The sequence below is a fragment of the Callospermophilus lateralis genome, chromosome 9 (genome assembly GCF_048772815.1).
Source record: "Callospermophilus lateralis isolate mCalLat2 chromosome 9, mCalLat2.hap1, whole genome shotgun sequence".
Lineage (NCBI taxonomy): Eukaryota > Metazoa > Chordata > Mammalia > Rodentia > Sciuridae > Callospermophilus > Callospermophilus lateralis.
Window position 1 is genome coordinate 23,720,229 of NC_135313.1, and position 13,038 is coordinate 23,733,266.

Genomic DNA, 13,038 nt, shown 5'->3' on the forward strand with positions numbered 1-13,038 from the left:
GTATCATAAATAACAGATCATTTACGCTGCTAATTACCCTCATTTCCATATCAATAATGCATTCTGGGTTGTGTTGGATTACTGCATTAGAAAATGGAATGGAATGACAAATTGATTCCCCCCTAAAATGGTGTAAAACAGGTATTTATTACAAAAGGATACTATTAAGTAATGTAGATAAGTGTAAAAGACATTTTTACACTTTATCCTTTAGGTTGCATCATCAAAGGACAGATTTAGCTGGGTGCAGTGGTTGTGCCTAAAGATGGAGTCAGGGGGATCACATGTTCTAGATCAGCCTTGGCAGTTTAATGAGAACTTCTCTTTAAAAAAAAAAGCGGGGGCTAGGGATGTAGCTCCATGGAAGAGTATCCCTGGATTTAACCCGCAGTAGTTCCCCACAAAAAAAGAAAGAAGAATATAGTAGAAAAATATTTATCATTTGAGAAAGCCCAAATGTGTAACTTTTGTTCATGTATGTTGTTGTGGTTGTTGTGTAGTTGGCTGGAGTAGGGCAGTGGTAGCCCTCTGTCTCATGTTTACTTTGTGGGTGGGACAGTTAGCTTTTAGCTCTATTTTGTGCTTCTAAAGTATATTCACAAAAATGCAAGATTTATTTTTAAAACATAGGTTTTATTTCAAAAGTGCTGATGGTATGAAGGAGTAGATAGGTAGTAACAACTCATTACTGCAGGAGAAATATTCAAATTCAGCATATGCCTTGGAGTTTAGTGGTATTACACACACATACACACACCACAGAAACTTTGAGGAACTTTTATATTCATGATATATATATATATATATATATATATATGTGTGTGTGTGTGTGTGTGTGTGTGTGTGTGTGTGTGTGTGTGTTTGCAAACCTACAGAAACAATATAGAGGACAGAAAGAGAGAGAGACTGGGATTTTTCTGAAAGACCTTTTAATTAAAATAGCAGCTTTTGTATTTCAACCATACAAAATTACTGACATATTAAAACACTTCTTTAGAAGAAAATGCACTATGGAAAGGGGCTAATTTGTACCAAGTAATAGCCCTAGTTTTTCTAATAATTATTTTAATGTACATTTGGAAATACAATGCATTTTAAAAGTAACTAAAATAATATGAAATTGTGTTTTGAGGTTAGTTTCAGGCTCTTTCTGAAGAGTCATATTATGTTCAAACTTAAAAGTAGAGAACAATGATAAATAGTATATTTCCATAGTTGTTAAAGTCTAAAATAGTTTGTAAAGAAGTTCAGATATTTTATAAATGAGAAAAGAGATAAAAAGTCTCGGTAATTTTTGATATCAGAAGACATTTCCAAAGATAAATGGTTCAATATGTGAAAATTGATTCAGAAGAAAACGTTATGATTATAATTGAACTGAAAAGCTAATAATTCACATGATTAGGTGACTTATCCTGCATGTCAAGAATCTGATTGCTAAAGCATTTATGGACAGGGACAAAGAAATAAGAAATACAAACACTTTTCTCTTTGCTCAAATTCTGGTTTAAAGTGATGGACACCAACCCACAAAAAAATGCTAGGAAAGAATAGAATAAATCAGAGTCAGTGATTTTAAAAATCTTACTCATTGGTAGATGAATTTATACACAGTGAAATGATAAAAGTTCCTATGGTTTAATGAGGAAATGAGAGAGGTAGAAGCCTGATGAATTTCTACTAAATGTAATTTTCCCGAGATCTGAAGAATATTTCTTGCCAAATAATTGTTTATTTTATATTGTAATAAACATGACTAAAGTACAATTATGAATGTATTGATATGTGACTGTGCTTTTTGAGGCAGATTTTTGATGTTATTGTTTTAAATAACAATTGCCTTATTATTATGCCTTATTATTTTTTTCCCCTGGGGGGAAATGTTTAGTATGTTTTCTTTTTTTTTTAATTTGTTCTGATTAGTTATACATGACAGCAGAATGTATTTAAACTCATTGTGCACAAATGGAGCACAATTTTTATTTCACTGGTTGTACATGATGCAGAGTCAAAACATTTGTGCAAGCATACACGGATATAGGGTAACAATGTCTGTCTCATTCTACCATCTTTCCCTCTCATACCCTTCCTTCCCTCCTCTCACTCCCCTCTGCCCAATACATTCTTTCCTTGCCCACCCCCATTATTTGGATCAGCATATATGTGTTAGAGAAAACATTTGGCCTTTGGTTTTTTGGAATTGGCTTACTTCACTTAGCATGATTTTCTCCAGTTCCATCCATTTACCTGGAAAGGCCATAATTTCATTCTTCTTTAAGGCTGAGTAATATTCCATTAGGTACATATACGACAGTTTCTTTATCCATTCATCTACTAAAGGGCATCTAGGTTGGTTCCATAGTTCAGCTATTGTGTATTGAGCTGTTATAAACATTAGTGTGGCTATGTCACTGTAGTACGCTGATTTTGAGTCCTTTGGGTATAGACCAAGGAATGGGATAGCTGGGTCAAATGGTGGTTCCATTACAAATTTTCTAAGGAATCTCCATACTGCTTTCCAGAATGGTTGCACCAATTTGCAGTTCTACTAGCAATGAATAAGTGTACTTTTTCCTCTATATCCTCACCAGCAGTTATTGTTATCTGTATTCTTAATAGCTGCCATTCTGACTGGCTTGAGATGAAATCTTAGTTTTGATTTGCATCTCTCTAATTGCTAGAGATTTTGAACATTTTTTCATATATTTGTTGATTGATTATATATCTTTTTATGTGAAGTGTCTGTTCAGTTCCTTAGCCGATTTATTGATTGGGTTATTATTATTAGTTTTTTTGGTGTTAAGTTTTTTGAGTTCTTTTGTATATTCTGGAGATTAGTGCTGTATCTGATGTGCATGTGCTAAAGATTTTCTCCCATTCTGTAGGCTCTCTTTTCACATTATTGATTGTTTCTTTTGCTGAGAAGAAGCTTTTTAGTTTGAATCCATTCCATTTATTGATTCTTGATTTTATTTCTTGTGCCTTAGGAATCTTGTCAAGAAGTCAGGTCGGAAGCTGACATGATGAAGATTTGGGCTTACTTTTTCTTCTAGTAGACAAAGGGTTTCTGGTCTCATTCCTAGGGCCTTGATCAATTTTAAGTTGAGTTTTGTGCAGGGTAAGAGATAGGGATTTAGTTCCATTTTGCTGCATATGGATTTCCAACAACTGTCTTATTATTATGGGATAAGTACCATTACCTTATAATATTAACATACTAATTATTGAATGCATATATGTTTAAGGATACATATCTCCTTTATAGCACTAAATAGATTTTTTAATGCAGATAAATGTTGGTGTCAAACAAAAGTTTATTAAAAATAGATTTTCTTTGACCTGAAAAGACTTAATGAGCTAGATCTATAATACTAAATTATATTCTTGAACTTATTATAACTAATTATTTTATAATGACATTTTAAAGAAAGCTGAGAAGTTCTGCTGGCATCTTTCGAGTGTCATATATAAAAGATCTATCTGGCAATTATTGCTGTATTTATATTTCTGTACAATACATCAGTTATGGCTTATAACATTATTTTTGTGTATGTTATAAATAAAATGAACATGGGTCATGGTCTCTAATAGAATAAAGTAATTTGCACTTTGATAAGTTGTCCTTTTGCTTATACTTTTTACACAGAATACAAGTAAATGACTTATTTCTTTGATTTTGGACATAACTGAGTATTTGTGGATTTACAGAAGTATATTTTGAGTTTCCCAACTCTTTCTTTTCACAACAGACTTGTATCCTCAACAAAAAAGTTCAAATGCAAATTTAGAACAACCTGTTTTTATATGATAACCACAGATGAGCATAACAGACCAACTTGATTTATGTAGCTCAGTTTGAGGATACACATTACACACTGCTTGTCAGTGGAAATAACATGTTGGGAAATGTCATGACCTTCTAATTTAAACAGCTTTGAAAAGCTGTTCCTGATCAGAAAAAAGAAATTCAGTGGGTGAGATTTGCATACATATATTAACTATATTCATTTCTTTTAGATGAATGTGGCATACCTATATGGGGGAATTGATTGAGGAATAGTCCACAGGAATGGCATGGAACACATAGTCTGAGGGCTCCCTCGTAGCGGGGAAATTCTCACTCAATACTCATTCAGAAAATATTCACTTAAAAATGACTGACCAGTTCACAGGCTTGATAGTAAAAGGGAGATATCCCTTTGGTTCTAGTAGCCAAGGAGTCCCTTGATTACAAGATGAACTGATGTGTAGAATATCTGCATTAGCCTCAAAAATACTCCAACAATAAAATGAATTTCAGTGTGAGTTGCTAAACAATTTCTAGTAAACATGAGAAGAAAATAATTTTCATTAGGTCATGGTTAACAATGCTTATGATTTATTAAAAATTATTAATTATATTGTAAAATTTATTTGTAAAAGATTAATCTTACATTATTAATCCCAAAATATTAAATATTATTTAAGCTTTAATAATACATTTTGTTAATAAAAATGAATAATCTCCTGTACCAAATCTTTATCATAGGCAAAATTTCCTACAGTATTGGTTCAATATTTCAGATGACATGGTAGTCAATATCTAACCCCATCTAGTGAAAGTGTGCCTCAATTAAAGGTTTTCTTTGCATGGTGTCTTACTTTCCTTAATCTTAACTGCACAGATCAAAGCTAACAGATAATCTGAGATGCAAAGACTTTAAAAAGAATTTTAAAAATTACTGTGCATGAAATATTACAATTTTGTTAGTTTGCTTATTCTGTGTGGGTAACAATTAGTATTTAATCATTTTTATATGTAGATGCTTGTGTTTTAATCCAGAAACTTTATAGAACAAGATCCTACCTGTAGGTAAAAATAGGTGATATACATGTTTTAACTCAGCTGCTACGGCTTGCACTATGAACTGAAGGATTAACATGTCATTTCCCCACTGATGATGCATGCAGTCCTGCCAGTGGTTACTAACTCTTGGCATTACAATTTAAATCATTATACCTCACCTTTTCACTATACCTTATATAAAAGGTGACACCTTTCCCTTCAATGATTCAGATTTTCACTTAGCTTGGGGTACCTCCTGCTGTCGCTTTTTAGAATGTTAGCTACTAAGTTATAAAGCTTTACTTTGTGCTGCCTGTGGTGAGAGTGACATGTTTTCAGTTCATTTGACTAATTGTTTCTCATTGCAACCATTATCATTCTGCATTTGCTTTGTAGTTGTGTTTTTATTTTCTTTCTTCATATGCCTGAAACCTGTGAAGTTATATTTCACGAATATAATTATGTTGCTAGGTCTACTCACAGAACTTGTTGACACATATTATTTAAAATCTTTTATTTTTTTTAATGTTATTACTGACCTCAAGTAATTATTTGGGTAGTTTCTAAAATATCTTTTGCAGTTTTCTGCATTTAAAGTACCAAATTTCTTAAAGCTGCTGTATCGGTGGCTTTTAAAGTAACATGCTATTAACAATGACTAGTAGATATTTTCATTGAAAATGCTGCAAAGTCTGAAGGCATTGGTCTTGACCTCTCTAAATTATTTACATCTGCATTAGGGGATTCTTTATAATATTTTTATTCTGAAAGTATACTATTATGACTTATCTCCTGCCAAAATTAATGACAAAGGCCAATCATTTTCTGAATAGTCTACTAGCCTTCAGTAGACCACTGAAGAGGTGAAACTCAGAAAACTTTCAGAGTAAAAGTTTTTGATTGTGCATAGAATACACATGGTGAGACTCTGTTGTTATTTTCTAAGTGGTTTAAGACAAGCTCTTAATTTGTATTTCTGTGCAGTGGACTTTGTAAAGCAGTAGATATTTTCCTGTTTCTTAATGAATAAATACTTTTGTGATATTTCACCAGCATACAGCAATTACTAAGCACAGAAGATGTCTTATCCCCCTGAGAATTAGTCATATTGGAAGTTTCTTAATCTGGGATAAATTTCATCAGTGTAACATCACTGGGGATATCTTTAAAAGTGTGTATTTCCAGTTACAGCACCACACCTTCTCTAAATTTGTTATTCTTTCTTGCATATGTGCACTCTATATGTCTTCTGAGTATGAACTTTGAATCAGAATTGTACAGGTAATATACTTTTTAATTTATGTTTTTAGTTGTAGTTGGACATAATACCTTTATTTTATTTTTATGTGGTGCTGAGGATGGAACCCAGTGCCCCACACGTGCCAGGCAAGCACTCCACCTCTGAGCCACAACCCCGACCCCAGGTAATACACTTTTAATTTAAAATGCCTCAGACTTTTCTGAGAGCATTTCTAAATACATGTATTTTCTTACATGTTCATCTTGTAATCCCTTGTGTTTACACTGATGGCTCTGGTTTATTATTACCCAAAGCTTTGTAATTGGTCAAAAGTCTATGCTTTCAAAGAAAGCCCTAAAGAAAACCACATACTTATTATGTCTTCATATTCTCATAGTGAGACGATGTGATGTCTTCTTCCTCTTTGTGGTTCTTAACCAAATTCTTGAAAAGCATTGATTTTCACCTTGCAGTGTAAGAAACTAAACATGATGAAGAACTTTCCATTCTTATTTTATAACACTATCTCAAAATGACAACTCCCAAGGAATGTGGTTTCTCATCTATAATACAATATTTCTTTACTACTTGACAAACTAGATTCAGAAAGCAAGAAGACTAGATTACATAAGAAATAAGTGTTGATGTAATTGAAATTGTGTAACTGTTGGCTAAATGTATCTAGGCAATGTATTAGTATGAATCCCTTTATTTTGATAACTTACAGCTGTCAATGTCATCCTAAAGAGGTTTTTCAGAAGAGACACTGTGGAATAAAGACTAGTAATTTTTTAAAAATTTTATTACTTATAAAATAAAATTTCTAAAAAGTATAGAATATCCAGTTAAACAAAGGTAACCTGCCTTAGGGAAGGCAACATTTTTTTTTTTTTAATTTTTTAGTTTTCGGTCAACCTGTATTTAATTAATTCTTTTATTTATATATAGTGCTGAGAATTGAACCCAGTGCCTCATGCATGCTAGACAAGTACCCTCCCACCGAGCCATAACCCCAGCCCTTAATATTGTTTTTGTAAGGATCATTTTGTTATGTTGACTCACAATTTCTAATGAAATTCTTTGAAATAAATTAATTTCTCTATTGAGATCATTTGGTTGGTGAATTCCACTTTGGTTTTTAAAATGTTTGCCTTTCTGACTACAGAATATAAAACAATCAGCATGAAATAGAGATAAATGTGACCAATGTGTGAATCATCTTTATACTGTTTTAAAAATGTGTGTCTAGGAGTCTGAACCTAGACTGAAATCTCTAACCTGCAGGAAACAAAAAAAAAAATCCTTAAGAAGAAAATATTAAAAATACAATTATTGCATTCATCTAGTTATCTATCCTTTCAACAGACATTTATTTACACAGACATTGTGCCATGTGCTAAGAATAAAACATCCTTGTCCTGATATTGCTTATCATCTGACTGGAGAGAGAGCCGTTGAGCAGGTAATGATAAGTTTGGGGCATGCCATGAAGGTCTGAGTATTACCACACCATGTGCTCTGTAACTCCTGAAGGGTGATTTATTAGGAAGAGTAAGGAGGACCTCAGAAATAATGGGAATGTTCCCCAGTAGGATGCAGAAAGGAGCTTCTATAAGAGGACATGCCTAAATTGAATAAGCAAGAACCCTGTCTGAAAAGACAAAGGCCTCTGTCGCTACTATTCAAACTTTTGATTTATTGATTTGGAAAGCCTGAACAGATCTCATTCCCCCAGAATTTAAACACATCATGCATACGTAGGAATTGGCAAGTTTAAGAACTACCCAAGTAAGCCAGACATTATCATTTTAAAAAAGAACTTAAATAATGTATTTGACCTATAGAAAAAAAAATAAGGTTTAGCCCTGAGATTTCATTTGAGTTTACATTGAGAGGCCATTCTTGAATGTCACTGTGAGCTGGGTGGAGCAAATATGGGATTTCTAAGTGAAAGAAAATTAAACTATGCAATTTGAATTTATTTCTTGGAAAAGTTTTCAAAAAGACATTAATGTATAAAAGATATAATTATTCATATTTTGGGTGAATTTCTTTATGAAATTTGGATCTAGCTATGAATGTTATAAAATGGAACTGTGTGTCACAATGATCTATTTGTGTATCAAAGAGAGACATGAAAGTCTGATATTCTCAGCACCTTTTCTGAAAGGTTGGCAGATGTTTTGAGTTTCATAATGTACTCAATAATACAATCTTTATGACTTTTCACTTGAAATGAATTCCTTTTTAGTGTAGCACAAAATATTTAAGAAATGCTTTGAAGAAAACAATGTAAAGAAGTAGAAATTGACAAATAAAAAAGAAATCAAATTGTATTTCAAAGTAGGAATAGTACAAAAATTTTCTATCAGAGCTAATAATAGTTTCTCAGTGTAAGAAGTTTTAGAAAATCTCAGATACAAAAAATATCTTAGAACATATTAATTATAGAATTAGACATCTATTCAGTTCTGGATATGGCTTGATTGTGTAATATATTCAGGTATCATAAAAATAAAATATGAAAGAGTCAATAATATGTATTTTACTCCTAATACATTGTAAGTCCTCAAAAAATTTTAAATGAAATATTAGAAAATAAGTGAATTAATTAAATTATTGCATTAGTGAACCTGGACTTTTGAAAACAGGATAGATTATAATACAATGTGAAGACACACATACACATTAGTATGTGTATGTGCATAAATAGACAAACATGGTATCTTGACACAGGTTGTATGTCTTAATATAGAATGAAGAACCAAATCCATGTTTTGTTTCTGGCTCTTTCCATGAGTAGAATGTCTCTGAAAAAATTGAGTCTCTAGGGTGAGTTCATATAGTTCACATTCTTCAGTGGGTATCTGTCAATTTTTCCATTCAGTATGTTTATGTCCACTGCTTTTAAATGCAGGCCAAATCTCATATCCAATACTTTGCTCCCCTTGATGTTGAGTGCAGTGAGTTCAAATCATGGCATATAACATCACTTACAAATGGAAAAAAAAACACACATTTTCTGTCTTCTCTGAATGACACTATAATTTTGAAAATTCTATTCGACAGTCTTTCTATAGTAATCTGGGGATAGATGCAGAGGGGATTTTGAATACATCCTTATCCAGATTGTTAAAAAAGAAATGAACTTACAGCACTGTACACAGATTAATAGATATTCTTTCAATGGCATGTAGTATATATCATTTGTCTTTTTGCAAGTATGAAAATGTATTTCATGGAAAGTATAATTGCAGCTTCTTTGATGCTTTCCTATTGAACTGAAATTTAGAATTTAATAAACAATTAAAGTAAAATGAATTCCATAAGACTATGTTATGGAGCTAATTAAAGGTTAATGCACTTCAGAAACAACCATTGTCCAGTTAATTCTTGCCTTGCATTAAAGTCTACAATTTAATTAATTTGTTGTTATATAAGTTTTGTGGTGAGTCATTTATGTTTCTAAAAGAAGAAAATATTTCTAATTATAGTTATTATTTAATTAGAACTCTAAGGGAGGCACAATTAATTTTGTTAAGATACACTTCTCAAGTTCTTAGTTTGGTGTTTTCAGAAAGAATATTTAATTTCTCTTCTCTCCATAATATTATTGTTTTTTTGGGGGGGGTTTTCTTTAACAATTGAAGGGAACTGAAGCTTTTTATTGTAAGAACTTCAAGTGCATATAGATATTGATTTTCTTTTAGTAAAGTCAGACCTTTCAATAGAAAATTAGTATGAAACTAATATGAAAATTTAAACTCAGCTTATATAAATACTTTGGCTTGGATGTCTCTAATACTTTCTGAACTATTCTACATGATATATGTAGGCATTGTATTGTAATTGTAAAATACAGAGAGCACTAAAAAATATTAATTGAGTGGATTAAAATGGAAATTACCAGGAACTTGACTTTGCAATATTAATAATTGTTTCTTCATATACTATGGATATTAATATTTAACACTAAGATGGTGGGAATTGACCAGCATACTTTCTCTACTCTTTTCAGAGAAGAACTGTTACAGTCTGTTGGGCTTCTATTGCAAAATACTGCAGATTGGCTGGCTGAACTGAAAGATATTTATGTGTTGCTGTTCTGAAGGCTGGAAGTACAAGATAGAGGTGTTGGCTGGTTACTATTTGTGTGGGTTCCCTTTCTGGATTGCATGAGGCTGCCATTTATCTGTGTCCTCATGTGGCAGAGAAGCAGCTCTGGTGTCTCTTTTTCATAAGGGCACTCATTTAGTTATGAGAGCTCTACCTTCATGACCTCATCTAAACCTAATTACTTCCCAAAGATTCTACCTCCTGATACTGTCACTCTAGGGGTTAAAGTTTCAACATTATGAATTTATAATAATTACTAATTTAAATTAAAGTATATCTCATTTCCATAGTATTTGAATAGAGAGTTCCTCAGGAAATATCCATTACTGTAAGTGGATGATGACGTAGTATAGCAGATTTCAAAGTTGTGGGTAGATAATAGTTTTCACTGAGAGCTCTTAAAATTTGTGTATGTTTTAACTATGACTACCCAATCGATGTGCCGAAGATTGCCATTACTTCTTTTTCTCTTACTGATCTCTATTTGTTAAGTTCTTACTTTGTTAATTTAAGGCATTATAAGAGTCAGTAAAGAAATAGACAATCTTGATTTTGTTCTTTTTAGAAAACCGGTAGATATTGTTGTATCTGCCACATGCCCTTATGACTAACAATGTTTGTGATGAGTTAAATATATTTATTTAGCATTTGTTTTCATTGGAAAGATAAACCTCAAATGAATTTTCAAATTAGACCAATAATATGTAATTAAGAATGAAGAGAATAAAATCCATTTCTGGATCTATTTCGAATGCTAAAGTTTGAGAATTTCTTTTAACATACAGATGCTTCTTCCTTTTTTAATGTCTTCCCCCTGCCCCCACCCTGAGGTATATATTCTCTGTAGAAAATGCTTTATGATACTATCTTATCATCAGGCTTTGGATCAAAGAAAGTAGAAAGTATCCTTATTCACCAAATAAAGTGGAATTTAATGAATTTAAAGGTTTAAATATGCTGATGTTATCTTGTCCATTATTTAAGCTTTGAAACACCAGGAAAGAAAAACCTGCCAATAAGTGAAAGGTAAATTAGTCATTGCTGCTGAGGTTTGCCTGCGGAGTAGGTGAGGATCCTGTCCTGGCCCAGTTTCTGTGTTGACCCTAGGCTACATATATATTTCAGTAATATACTGCAGTGCTAATTATGATGTAAGAGTTGAGCTTGGATATCTCACGAAGAAGTGCGTGCGTGTGTGCGCGCACGCACGTGCGTCTGTGCGCACGTTTGTGTTAAATTAATCTTGTCATGGTTTTAAAGGCTGTATTCATATTTTATGTGAGTGTATTATGTGTGTTTCAATGATTTAAGGACTAGGCAGTTTGAGGCTCCCGAGTTTTATCAGATATTATAGATCTTCATTGTCATTTGAATACAGGAGGACAAGATCTTAAAAATGAGCAAATGTTTCTGAACCCTTCCTAAGCAAGGGATGTATGTTTTCACAAGACTCTAGTGGGTGTGAGCCAGATCTCTTGAAAAGGAATGAAAGGATGTTCCAAACAGTACACCATTGTGCGTTTCTATCAAAGGCAGGAAGCTGGAGAGCTTGATGTGTGTCTTAATTCCCCTATTTCTTGTCCTGCTGCCGTGTTTTCAACAGCCTGTTCATTTTGATGTGGCAGATAAATAGGTATGGGTGGACCCAGTGGGAGGGTAACTTCCCATTGATTGAATTGGCAAGGAAAGATGCTCTAAGTAACTACCCCCCATGTCTTTTGCAATCCTATTAGCAACATAAATGTGAGTCAGTAGAAAGTTCTGGGGATGATCCCATGCGTGGCTGGCTTCAGGAATCTGTAATCTGTGTAGTTACACAGGGCTCTGTGCTTAGAGGGGCCCTGTGCTTTGCTTTGTTGTTTTCATCGTGAAGTCTTAAATTTTGAATAAGGGGCCTCATGTTTTCATTTTGCACTAGGCTCCATGAATTTTGTGGCTTTCCTTGCTTTCATGAATGATGTCATAATTTCAATAGAAAAGGGAAACTCTCCAATTGTTGTGTGTTTCCAAATAAACCATCAGTGTACATTTGTAAAATACTGGAAACTAATGCTTTGTTTATTATTTCAAAGAGGGAGATAAATAGCATTAGGAGTTCAGTTTAGAAAATATTGGTATGGTATTATTTAATTAGACACATTTATATCTCATTAGGTATTTCCTCTTCATTTTGTCACATAATATTATAATTTATCATTTAAAAAAATAAATACAGTTGATGTTTGTTAGATCTGTATATCCTTTTAGTCGTCAAGTAATTTGGAAATATCTCCAGTTCAGCATGTTTTTCCATACAAATAATTCTGTGTATTATGTCCATTATTTACAGATATTTCCTCACAATTTCTAGATGCTATTCCCTTCAGTTATATAGGATGAAAAATCTGAAAATATCAGTGTACAGCATTGTAAGTGACAAAAATAAACACAGAGCCTCATGAAAGGTTTTTTTTTTTTTTTTTCCAGTTTTGCTACTTTTCCTGGTTTGTCATTTGTCCTGCTTTTCTTGACACTAACTTAAAAAGGTAGGCAAGGGATAATTTCTGATAAGGAATAATCTCTAAGTTTACCTGTAAAATAGCCACACACAAAATAAAATAACTGGTTAGACATGAGTCTAATTATTCAAGTATTTCCTCTCTTAGTTCTTGGATCATTCCTTCTACTTCTAGGATGACAAAGTAGGTAAGAGATGTTTGATGGGAAAGTTAGGTTTCAGTCCTACTGCAGTCGGATGATGATCTCATCAGACATGTTCCTGAAATCATCATAGGTTTCATTTTAATTGATTCAAAGAATCATTTGTTATGAAACAAAAAAGCATGTTACTTGTAGTTGAATTAGCATCAGGTTGGCA